Source organism: Ursus americanus, chromosome 1 (assembly GCF_024610735.1).
Source record: "Ursus americanus isolate L20-20 chromosome 1, mUrsAme1.1.p, whole genome shotgun sequence".
Lineage (NCBI taxonomy): Eukaryota > Metazoa > Chordata > Mammalia > Carnivora > Ursidae > Ursus > Ursus americanus.
This window is the reverse complement of record NC_142127.1, coordinates 3241880-3255678: the sequence shown is the minus strand read 5'-3', so window position 1 is coordinate 3255678 and position 13799 is coordinate 3241880.

Here is a 13799-nt window from a genome sequence, read left to right as displayed (position 1 = left end):
AAATCTATCTGGGGTTGATAAGTATATAGGGATATAATCTCCATTTTACAGATGTGGAAACTGAAGCACAGGGAAACTATGTGATTAAGAACAAGGTAATGTTTCTGGTCACCCATCACCATACACCTGAAGGTTCCCATCAACATTTCATTGTCCCCTCTTCTTCAAAGGAGAAACTACTTTCCCACATCACACAGCTGGGAATGAGAAGCTGGCTTTATCTGTGTGTAGGGCCAGGTTGGGCTCTGAGTGCCATGCCACGTGATGCTATACTGCACACAGCAGGTCTTAGAATAGAGGGGCCTGGCCCTGTGCACCCAGGCAGCACAGCCAGTCAGGCTAACTCCTAAGTGTGCTCTCCTGCCTTCCAGAGCAGAGAGCAAACAAAGGCTACCTAATGTTCTGGGCACGGGCAGGGGTACCCAGTGGTAGACCGCTAGGCGCGGGAGGCAACCTCCTGCCACCGCTGGCCTTCACTTTCCCATGTGCCCATGGACAGGGCTTCCAGAGGAACAAAGGGGTAACCTGGAAACCTCAGCATGTTTGCAGGGGTTGGGGGCTCCTGGGACAGGCATGCCCTCTGGAAACAGGAAGAGAAGCAGACCTCTGGTTGACTCTCTACTCAGTGAGGCCTTGGGTCTGTCACTGCATTATTGCTATTTTACTTCTAATCCTTTTTAAAGACCCACAGTTCTCCCTAGACTGAGAATCAGTATTTCCCCACAAAATCACCCTAACTTCACGGAGGCCTGAGGTCCTTGTCAGGCCATTGAGAAGAGTGCACAGGTTTCCACTGTCCATGACAGTCTTCTCAGCATGTAAAGCAGGCCCTGAAGTATGAAAAATTCAGGCACCGAAATACACCCTGATGAAAGCAGGCCAACAGCAAGGCATTCCGCGCAAGATAGACCTACTCAGAATCAAACTATCCTCCGTTCACCAGTGGAAGGAACAGTGTTAATAATAACTGTAATTTATTGAGCATTTACTATATGCCAAGCATTAATACAGAGATCCTCACGCATCTTCTCAATTCTCATAAAAATCTCCATTTTATATATGAAAAAACAGACACCCACAATTCAATAAGCCCATGGCCACGCAGCAGTAAGCAGTGCAACCAAGATTCAAACCAGGCCTGGGGCTCCAAGCCCACAAATTTAACCAAGCACTGTATGCTCTCAGCTAAGCTTCCACACCACAGCATCAGAGGGCAAAGCAGGAGCAGTAAACAGTCTCTGAAAAATGTCCTAGCATGTGTGAAGCAATATTGCATGGAAAAAAACAATACTGCAGATACCTAATGTCCCAGATCTTAGACCCACATCTGACTAAGCCTATACCTTACTACTTGACCATGGGGAATTCACCCAAACCTCTTAGCTCCATGTCTGATATGTCTATCTCATTAATTAGGTGAGAACAAAGGATGGTCTGAAGAAATAGCTGAATTCTAAACTGAGATCTTAATATATCTTAGAAAACCTTCTTTAAAATGAGAAATTTGTCAGGGAGCAGTAGAATTTATTATTTGTGAAGATCCGCTATGGAAATCTTTTAAGGGAAAACAAAAATTGCAGATAGGACACTGGACGAAAAAGCAAAAAATAAAAGATCATTTGTTTGCACCCAGCACATTGCTTTCCCAGCAAGCGCTCTTACCCTGGGACTCTCCAGCCTCAGGAGAAGAGACAGAGACAGGAGACAGGACCTGCCCACCTCAAATGGCACTAATGTTGCAAGTTTTCAGCAACTGCCACTGACAAAGAGGTAGAGAGATAGGACACACACAAACCTTGCCTTTGTCTTGGGCTAGGAGGGCCTGGTGGGACATAGGCAAGTTATGTGAATGGGTGATTCCCAAAGTCACTTGTACGGTGGAGAAAATCCACTCTTGCCACTGAGCCCTCACTGTCTCTCTTCTCTTCCTGGGCCCTTCCTTGCTGGCCATTCCCAGGCAGAGGGGGAAAGTACTAAGAGCCTTTGGAGACCACTGACCAGGTTCAAATCCCGGGTTTTCCAGCGACTTAATCAACCTCTCTGAGCCCCAGTGTTTTCATCTGAAAAATGGAGATGATAATAATTGGGTGCCCAGTAAAGCGCATCCATAAGAAAATCCATAATCTCATATTTAATGAAGAAAGACTAAAGCTTTCTCCCTAATATCAACAACAAGGATATCCGTTCTTGCCATTTCTGTTCAATACTGTAGTAGAGGTTCTAGCCAGGGCAATTAGATAAGAAAAAGAAAAAAAAAAAAAAAAGGAACCCATATTGGAAAGGAAGAAGTAAAACCAGGTGTTTGCAAACTGTAAGGAATCCATACACAAACATATTTAAGCTAGTACCAATCCATACACACCAAATATTTAAGCTAATATATGAGTATAGCAAAACTGTAGGACACAAGGTCAATGTACAAAATTGATTGTATTTCTACACGCTAGCACTGAATAATCCAAAGATAAAATTAAGAAAACAATTCCACTTAAAATAGCATCAAAAACATTGAAATACTTAAGAATAAATTTAATAAAAGAAGTATAAGACTGGACACTAAAAACTATAAAATATCATGGAAAGAAATTTTAAAAGAAATCAATGGAAAGTCATCCATATACATGAGTTGAGAGACCTGACTTAATATCATTAAGATGGCAATACACCCCCAAATGATCTACTGATTCACTGTAATCCCTATCAAAATTGTAACTACTTTTTTTACAGAAATAGACAACCAGATCCTAAAATTCGTAGAGAAATGCAAGGGGCCCAGAATAGCCAAAACAATCTTAAAAAAGAAGAACAAAGTTGGAGGATTCATATTTCCTCATTTCAAAACTTACTATATAATCAAGATTGCTACATAATCAAGGTGATGCTGTACTGGCAAAATGATAGACACTTCATCAATGAGATAGAATTGAGAGTCCAGAAACAAATCCATAAAACTATGGGCAATTTATTTTCAACAAGGTGCCAATACAATTAAGTGGGGAAAGAAGTCTTTTCAACAGATCATGCTGGGACAACTGGATATTCATATGCAAAAGAATAAAGCTTGACCCCTACTTCATGCCAGCTGCAAAAGGCAACTCAAATATAGGTCAAAGATTTAAATGTAAAAGAGCCAAAACTATAAAACCCTTAAAAGGAAACATAAGTGTAAATGTTTATGACCTTTGATTAGGCAATGGTTTCTTAGATAAGACAGCTACAGCACAAACAACAAAAGAAAAAAAAAAGGGACAATTGGCTGGCTCAGTTGGTAGAGCATGTGACTCTTGATTTCAGGGTGGTGAGTTCAAGCCCAACGCTGGGTGTAGAGCCTACTTTAAAAAAAAAAAAAGAAAGAAAAGAAAGTAAGTTGCAGTTCATCAAAATTTAAAATCTTCGTGCTTCAAAGAAAGTGAAGAAAAGTGAAATGGCAACCCAGATTTCCAGTCTCTGGTCTGACATATAAGGAGCTTGGAAGTCATCACTCTTGTACTAACAACAAGAAACTGAAAACCAACAAGTTTCTTACATCCAAGAGAGAACAGAGGTCACAGGGCAAGCTGCTACCCCATACACTGGTGAGACCAACACGTGGGAACAGAGAAGCACAACATAACAAAGATGAAGCCCGAGCGCGGAAGCTCTGCAGGAAGCAGCCCCAGAGCAGGGAAGCTGAATTTGTAATTGATGAATTGCATTGGGCTCAGTGTGGGCAAGTTTGAGACTAAAGCACCCACTGTCCCTTCTTAGGCAAGCCCTCAAACTTGTGTGAGTTTTACCTCCAGCAGTCCTACCAGGTTCTGACAATGAAGATCAGAGAAAAATCCCACCATACTTCCAGAATTGGGAGGGGTGTTGGGGGAAGTCACTGAGATGTGACCACCAGTCAACCCATGAGTGGAACTGGGCACTTGGAGGCTCCCCACCCTTCCCCTGTCCTTTAGAATGTTCCACTTGCTTTCCCTGTTCCCAGAAGCTGCCCCAAGGATACAGACTTGAGACAGAAATGTGGTGCTGAGACTATCTAGATAGTATGCATGACTGCACCCAGTTAAGGCATCTATGTAAACTTTAAGATTCTGGTGGAGCAAGTGCAGAAATCTACTCATTTTGCAGCTGCCCAAGACAAGCCCCATACGGGAAACCTCCTTGCATATGAAACTTGCCACTTACCAATCTGGAGGGCTCTGCCTCTCACTTTGGTCTCTCCCTGCCCTCCGTGTATTAGGGGCTGGTTTCAGATTCACTCAGGAAGCTCCTAAAGAAGTTGCAAACTAACAAGGGGAAATATATTAGAACACTCTGTTTTTAATAATGCCAGCTTTCAAGAAAAGCTATTTTACCGGAGCCTAACTGACAGGTTTTACCGGAGCCTAGCCAACCTATGGGAAGGGGAATACTCAACTGCAGCCCCCTCTAGCCTTCTTGTTCCACCTAAGGAGGTAGTGAATCTGAGAAGCACTTGAGAAGGTCACAGCACAGGCTCACTAAAAGACTGAGACCAAATCATGAGATGAGAAAATGTTCCCCTTCCCACACATCTTACTGGGACATCAGTAGGGCCCCTGTGCAATAAAGGGAGGCAAAACCCAAAAAAAACCCAAACAAACAAACAAACAAAAAAAAAACAACAACAAAAACCAGAGGAAGTTGGGGCGCCTGGGTGGCACAGCGGTTAAGCTTCTGCCTTCGGCTCAGGGCTTGATCCCGACGATCTGGGATAGAGCCCCACATCAGGCTCTTCTGGTATGAGCCTGCTTCTTCCTCTCCCACTCCCCCTGCTTGTGTTCCCTCTCTCGCTGGCTGTCTCTATCTCTGTCAAATAAATAAAAACATCTTTAAAAAAAAAAAAAACCAGAGGAAGTTTAGCCTCTGACACAGTTACAACAAACAGTAAACACAGTCTAACTCCTAGACAGGTAAACATAAAGCCTCATGCTAGTGGCCTATTTACCTCAGTTCCTTTTACCCACTACATCATGTCAGGCTTTCTACAGAAAATTACAAGGAAATCCTAAAAGACCAAAAACATTTTGAAGAGACCGAGCAAACATCAGAACCAGACTCAGCTATGGCAGAAACGTGGGAATTATCAGATCATGAATTTAAAATAACTATGATTAATATGCTAAGGAATGTAACGGAAAAAAGTAGACAACATGAAAGAATAGATGAGCAATGTAAGCAGAGAGATGGAGACTCTAAAAAAGAATTGGAAGTTAATGCTAGAAATCAAAAACACTGTAAAGAAATGAAGAATGCCAAGCTTATCAACAGACTAATTACAGCCCAAGAAAGAATCAGTGAGCTTGAAGAAATGTCAATAGACACTTCTAAAACTGAAACACAGAGAGAAATACAAATGACAAAAAGAACAGAATATCTAAGAACTGTGGGACAATTTTAAAAGGTGTAACATACACATAATGGAATACAAGAAAAAAATAAAGGAAAGAAGAAATATTTGAAGTAATAATGACTGAGAATTTTCCAAAATTAATGACAGCTAACTGATCTTGAGGCTCAGAAAACATCAAGCAAGATAAATACCAAAAAAAAAAAAAAATCTATACCCAGACATATCTTATTTGAACTGCTAAAAATCAAAGACAAAGAGAAAATCTTGAAAGAGACAGAGGGAAAAAACACCTTACTTATGGAGAAGAAAGGACAAGATTTATACCAGAACTCTCTTCAGAAACCATGGAAGGAAAAGAAAAGTGGTGTGAAAATCTTAAGGTATTGGAAAAAAAAAGGAAAAGAAAAGAAAACCCACCAACCTAGAATTCTGTACTAGAAAAAATATTCTTAAAAACTGAAAGAAGGGTGCCTGGCTGGCTCAGTCAGAGAAGCATGGATCCTGAGTTATCAGGGGTCATGAGTTTGAGCCCCACATTGGGTGTAGAGATTACTTAAATAAATAAAACTTAAAAAAAAAAGTGAGAGGGATGCCTGGGAGGCTCAGTTGGTTAAGCATCTGCCTTTGGCTCAGGTCATGATCCCAGGGTCTTGGGATCGAGCCCCACATTGGGCTCCCTGATCAGCAGGGAGTCTGCTTCTCTCTCTCCCTCTCCCTCTGCCCCTAACCCCACTCATGCTCACTCTCTCTCTCTCTCTCAAATAAACAAATAAATAATTTTTTTAAAATAAGAAAAGGAATAAATGAAGATAATGTAAAATATTTTATTTGTATTATTCCTAATTGGTCTAATAGATAAATTTGTTTAAAAAAAATAGCAACAAAATATCCAGTGATGACAGTTTATAGAGAAGTGAAATAAATGACAGCAATGCTATAAGGGGCAGGAGGGAGGATTTAGGAATCCTCCATTATAAAGTACTGCACTACCTGTGAATTGGTATAGTGTTAATTGAAAAAAGACCTGAATCTGTTGTAAATGTATATTGCAAATTCAAATGCAACCACTACAAATAATAAACAAAGAAATATAACTGATATTCTAAAAAGGGGAGAAAGTAGAATTCTATAAAATGCTCGATTAAAACCAGGGAAGGTAGAAAAAGAGTGGAACCAAAAAGAAAAAGAAAAGAAAAGAAAAAAAAAGAAACAAAGAACAGGGCAAAGAATAGAAAATGGTAACAAATATGGTAAGACAGTAATCCAACCATATCAATAATCACTTAAACATCAGTGGTCTAACACATCAGTTAAAAGACAGAAACATCAGAGTGGATAAAAAGCCAGGCCCGACTGTATGTTGTCCACTAAATAAATAAATAAATAAATAAATAAATAAATAAATAAAATAAAACTCAACTTTAAATATAGATAGACTTAAAAGAAAGGGGGTGGGGAAACACTAGAGAGAGAGAGAGAAGGAGAGGAAGCTGAAGTAATTATATTCTTTTCAGACAAAACCATTCAGGAGCACTTGGGTGGTGCAGTTGGTTAAGCATCCAACTCCTGGTTTCGGCTCTGGTTTCGGCTCAGGTCATGATATAGGGTGGTGGGATCAAACCCTATGTCATGCTCTACATTCAGCACTGAGTCTGTTGGAGAGTCTCTCTCCCTCTCTCTGCCCCTCATACTCATGCTCTCACTATCTCTCTCTCTCTCTCTCTCTCTCTCAAATAAATAAATAAATATTTAAAAAAAAACAGTTCAGAGCAAGGAAATATTATCAGAAGTAAAGAGGGGCATTACATAATAATAAAGGGATTAATTCTCCAAGAAGACAATGATCCTTACTGTGTATGTACCTAACAACAGAGCATCAAAATACATGAGGCAAAAACTGATAGAACTGCAAAGAGCAACAGATGAATTGACTATTATAGTTGGAGATTTCAATACCCCTCTATCAGTAATTGACAGATCCAGCAGGCAGAAAATTGGTAGGGACATAGTTGAAGTGAACAGCACCACCAATCAAACTGCATCTAATTGACATCTACAGACGACTACATCCAACAAGAGCAAAATATATACTTTTCTTAAGCTTATACAGAATATATGCCAATGTAGACATATTCTGGGCTATAAAACACACCTTAACAAATTCAAAAGAATAGAAATCATACAAAGTATGCCATCAGACCACAACAGAATTAAATTAGAAATCAGTACCAGAAAAATACCTATAAAACCCCAAAATGCTCGGAAATTAAACAACACACTTCTAAATATTTCATGAACCAAAATAGTCTCGAGATAGATTTCAAACTAAATGAAAATAAACATGCAGCTCATCAAAAGTTGTGGGAGTAACGCAAAGCAAGTAGTGCTTAGAAGGAAATGTATAGCATTGAAATCACATATTAGAAAAGAAAGATTTAAAATCAATACTCTAAGTTTCCACCTCAGGAAATTAGTAAAGAGGAGCACGTTAAATCCAAAACAAGCAAAAGAAAATAAATAAAAATTAGAGCAGAGGGGTGCCTGGCTGGCTCAGTTGGTAGAGCATCTGACTCTTTATCTGAGGTTCGTGAGTTTGGTCCCATGTTGGGTGTAGAGATTACTTTAAAAAAATTAGAGCAGAAATTAATGCAATTGAAAACAGGAAATCAATAGAGAAAATAAACAAAACCAAGAGCTTTGGAAAGATCAATAAAATTGATAAACCTCTAGTCATGTTGACAAATAAGCAGAAAGAAGAGAAAAATTACTAATATCAGAAATAAAAGAGGAGCCATAGACATCAAAAGGACAATAAAGGAGTATTATGATTAATTCTATGCCTATAAACTTGATAACCTGGATGAAATGGACCAATTTCTTGAAAGACACAGTCTACCAAACTCACACAAGGGGAAATAATCTAAAGAGGACTATATCTATAAAACAAATTGAATCAATAATAACCTTCAAAAACAGAAAGCACCAGGCCCAGATGGGTTCACTGGTATATTTTACCAAACATTAAGGAAGAAGTTATACCAATTTCTTACAAGCTCTTCTAGAAAATAGAAACAGAGGGAATACTTTCTAACTCATTCTATGAAACCAGTATTACCCTAATATAAAAAACCAGAAAAAGTCATTAGGAGAAAGGAAAACTACAAACCAATATCGTTCATGAACATAGAAGCAAAAATTCTTAACAAAATATTAAGAAATTGATTCCAACCATGTATAAAAAGAATTATACATCACAATCAAATGGAAATGATTCTGGGTATATAAGGCTGGTTCAAGATTTGAAAAATAATTAATGCAATCCATCACATTAATATGCTAAAGAAGAAAAATCATGATTATATCAATAGGAACATAAAAAGCATTTGGCAAAATCCAACACCCATTCGTGATAAAAACTCCCAACAAATTGGAATAGAGGGGAAAATTCCTCAGTTTGATAAAGGACATCCACAGCTAACATCATACTTAATAGTGAGAAATTGAATGTTTTCCTGCAAAGATCAGGAATAAGGGAAGGATGTCTGTTCTCACCACTTCTGTTCAACGTCATACTTGAAGTCCATGCTAATGCAATATGGTAAGAAAAGGAAATAAAAGGTATACAGAGTAGGAAGGAAGAAATAAAACCATCTTTGTTTGCAGATGACATGATTATCCACGTAGAAAACCCCAAAGGATCAACAAAAAAACTCCTGGAATGAATAAACAATTACAGTAATATTGCGAGATTAATATATAAGTCAGTTTTTTTTATATACTTGCAATGAAGAGTTGGAAGTTGAAATTAAAAACTTAATACCATTTACATTAGCAAATGAAATATTAAGTATACATCTAATAAACTATGCGCAAGATTTATATGAAGAATACTACAAAACTCTGGTGAAAGAAATCAAATCTAAATAACGGGAGAGAGATTCTATTATACGGATAAGAAGATCCAATATTGTCAATATGCCAGTTCTTCCCAATTTGATCTATAGATTCAGTTCCAATCAAAATCCTAGCAAGTTATTTTGTGGCTATCGACAAACTGATTCTAAAGTTCATATGGAGATGCAAAAGACCCAGAATAACCAATGAAATAGTAGAGAACAAAATTGGAGGACTGACACTACCCAACTTCAAGACCTACATAAAGCTACAATAACCAAGACAGTGTGATATTTGTGAAAAAATAAACAAGCACTTTGACGAAACAGAATAGAGAGCCCAGAAATAGATCCTCACAATATCCACTGACCTTTGACAAAGGAGCAAAGGCAATACGATGGAGAAAGTCTTTCAACAAATGGTGTTGGAACATAAGAACAAGAAATTTTTAACAGCAATTTTTAAAAAGACCCTTCCACCTGGAAATTAAATAACATTCTATCAAACTCCTTGAGTGGGGCACCTAGGTGGCTCAGTCAGTTAAGCAACTGCCTTTGGCTCAGGTCATGATCCCAGGGTCCTGGGATCCAGCCCCATGTTGGGCTCAGTGCTCAGCGGAGAGCCTGCTTCTCCCTCTGCCTGCCACTCTGCCCATTTGTGCTCTCTCTCTCTGTCAAATGAATAAATAAAATCTTTAAAAAAAATCAAAAACTCCTTGAGCAAAGGGGAAAATACAAACCAAAATCATGAAATTTCTTTAAAAAATTGATAATGAAAACTAATAGTATAATTTATCAAATTCATCTAAAATAATGATCAGAAGAAAATGTGTAGCCTTGAACATTTTTATCAATAAAATGAAAGAACTTAAGTTCTCAGCTCAAAGAGAAAATAATGAGGCAAAGAATCAAGAAGTAATAGATCCAATTAGTAAATCAAAATCCTGGTTTCTTGGGGGGAAAAATTAACAAAACAGACAAACTGCTACTTACATTTACTCAAGAAAAAAAGGGAGTAAGTACAAATATACAAAATAAGAAATATTAAATGGGGAAATAACCATTGAAACAGAAGATATTTTTAAAATCCCGAAGGATCATTTCTCAGGTCTCTATGAAAATATGAAAACCTATATGAAGTGGATAACATCCTATGAAAATACAGTTCATCAAAACTGACCCCATTAGATGTAGAAAGTTTAAACAGACTAATTTTCTTAGAAGTAGAAAAAGTTATCAAGGAAATTCCACATTAAAAAAACAACCAAGTCCTTAAGATTTCACAGGCTTATTCTACCAAATCTTCAAAGACTAGAGAGTGGCAGTGCTTTACAAATTTTTCCAGAGCATTGAAAATGAAGGAAAATTTCTTAACTTTTTATAAAAGAGGAACACTACCAAAACCTGATTAAGACAGTAAAAAAGGATTATAAATATCATTCATGAATATTCATGAAAACATTCTAAATAAAATACTAGTGAATAGAATCCAACATGACATTATGAAAATGATGCAACATAATCAAGTGGGGTTTATTCCAGGAATACAAGGTTGATTAAATATTAATAAATGAGGGGCGCCTGGGTGGCGCAGTCATTAGGTGTCTGCCTTCGGCTCAGGGCGTGATCCCGGCGTTCTGGGATCGAGCCCCGCATCGGGCTCCTCCGCTATGAGCCTGCTTCTTCCTCTCCCACTCCCCCTGCTTGTGTTCCCTCTCTCGCCGGCTGTCTCTATCTCTGTCAAATGAATAAATAAATAAATAAATGAACACACCATATTTATAGATCTAAGGAGAAAAATCAGATTTATTTCCACAGATGCTGAAAAAGCCTTTGACAAAATTCATCACCCAAAATTAATTAAAAACGCTAAGGAAAATAGAAACTGGTGGACACTTCTTAACATGTAAATCGACACGTGTGCATATGTACACATCTCACACACACACAAAACTTCTGTGCTATAACCAGCATCTCATTTAATGGGGAAACACTAGGAACTTTCCATTAAGATCAGGAACAAGGCAAGTCCGCCCACAATCTCGACCGCTATCCCACATGATACTGGCGACACAAGCCAGAAAGACAAGAGACTCAATTACAGACATGAGATTTGTTAATGAAAAGTAAAACTCCCTCTATTTTGTAGGTGATATGAATGAACACAGAAACCCTTAGGGAATCAGTGATAAAACTACCACTTCAATAGATTAGCAGGCTATCAAATTAGCATATAGAAATCAATAGCCTTTGGGGCACCTGGGTGGCTCAGTCAGTGAAGCATTTGCCTTTGGCTCAGATCATGATCCCAGGGTCCTGGGACTGAGCCCCTCGACAGCCTACCTGCTCAGTGAGGAGTCCGCTTCTCTCTCTCGCTTTTCCTGCTGCTCCCCCTACTTGTGTGCTTGCTCTCCGTCTTTCTCTGTCAAATAAATAAAAATCTTCAAAAAAAAAAAAAAAGAAATCAATAGTCTTCAACTTATGCAAACAATAAGCAGTAAGAATATATAATACAGAAAATCCCACTTACATGACAAGAAAATAAACTACTTAGGAGTAAATATAATAAGAAATATTTTTAAATTACATGAAGAAAATTTAAAAAATATTAAAGTAGACTTGAAAAAATGGAAAAACATTTCTTGTTCTTGAATATAATGACTCAGTATTGTAAAAATGTCAGATCTCCCTAAATTAGTTTATAAATTTAATGCAATCCCAAGAAAGACAACTAACAAGTTTTTTTAAATGGAACTATACAAGTTGATGCTAAATTTCATATGGAAAAATAAACATGTAATTCAAGAATAGCAAGGAAAACACTAAAATGAAATGCTATAAAGTGACTCGCCCTATAAATCATTAAAGCATGCTATAAAATTTCTATAATTAGAAAAGTGTGGTGCTAACACATGAATAGACAGGCGAGTCTATCATAGTTTATCAAGTCTAGCATGGAAAAAACAGAAATAATTTCAAGTACATATGAAGTTTTAGTATATGATAAAGGTCATTAACTCAAATCACTAGGGCAAAAATGGACTTTATAATAAATGAGTTGGAACAAATGGTTAGCCATTTGGGAAAAAGATAAGATTGAGCTTTACCCCAAACCATATTCAAAAATAAACTCCAAATGATCAGGATTTAATGTAAACTGAATCCATGTAAGTATTAGGAGAAAACTAGATGAATTTCTCTTTAGCCTGCATATGGGGAAAGGCTTTCTAACTATGATTCAAAATCCAGATTCACTAAATGCATTAAAGATTGATAAATTTGATTAAGACAAAAAACTGTGGTTTTGCATGGCAAATACCACCATAAACAAAGTCATAAGACCATCAACATCCTGGGAGAAAATATTTGCAACATATATTACAGAGCAAGGACCAATATGCCACTATGTAAGTAAATTAAAAATTGAGGGGAAAGGAGGGAAAAAAACAAAGAAAAACTGGCAGAAGACGGGAACAGGCAATTTAAAATGTGTATGTGAAAATGAAAAGATTTTCAACCTCACTCATAAGAGAAAAGCAAATTAAAGCTACATTAAAATACCATTTCTCACCTATCACATTGGCAAAATTTTAAAATTATAATACATTCTGATGGTGAGGCAGTATAAACAAGCATCTCATACATTGCTGGAGGGAATGTGTATTAGTACAGCCACCACAAAGGGTCATTTGGGAGTATCCAACAAAACTACACTTGCCTTTACCTTTTGAATTAGCGATCCCATTTCTAGGAATTTACCCTGAAGATATACTTCCAACAATAACAAAATACATTGCACAATGTTTATTACTGAACATTATTTTGCAGTTGCAGAATATTTTCAGTAATCTAAATGCCAAACATAAAACAGTTGTCTTAGTCTGCTCTAGCTGTTATAACGAAATACCATTGACTGGTGGCTCAGTTCTGAAAGATGGGAGGGCCTGCAGATTTGATGTCTGGTGCGGACCCACTTGCTGGCTTGCAGATGTCAGCTTCTTCTCTGTATGCTCACGTGGCCTTTCCTCTGTGCAAGCTTGTGGAAAGAGGGAAAGAGGGAAAGAGCTCTTATGTTTCTTGCTCTCCTTACAAGGGCACTGATCCCGTTATGGGGACTCCACCCATACCTAAATCTAATCCCGTCCCCAAATCCCCATCTTCTAATACCATCACAATGGGGGTTAGGACCTCAACACGTGCATTTTGAGAGGACACAAACCTTCAGTCCATCGTAACAGTGGTTAAATGAACATGGTGCCTTCACACAATAGATACTGTCAGTTAAAAAAGACAGAGGAAGATTTCTGTGAATTGATATGATTTTCCAGAATTTATTAAGTTAAAAAAAAAAGCAGGGGTGCCTGGCTGGTTCCATAAACAGAGCATATGACTCTTGATCTCAGGGTTGTGACTTCAAGCTCACATTGGGTATAGAGATTACTTAAATAAAAAAATTTTTAAAGCAAAATGCAAAGGATGTATTGTATTACTACAGTATACAGTATACTAGCTATTGTGTAAGAAAGAGGAAATAATAATAAAGAAGGAAA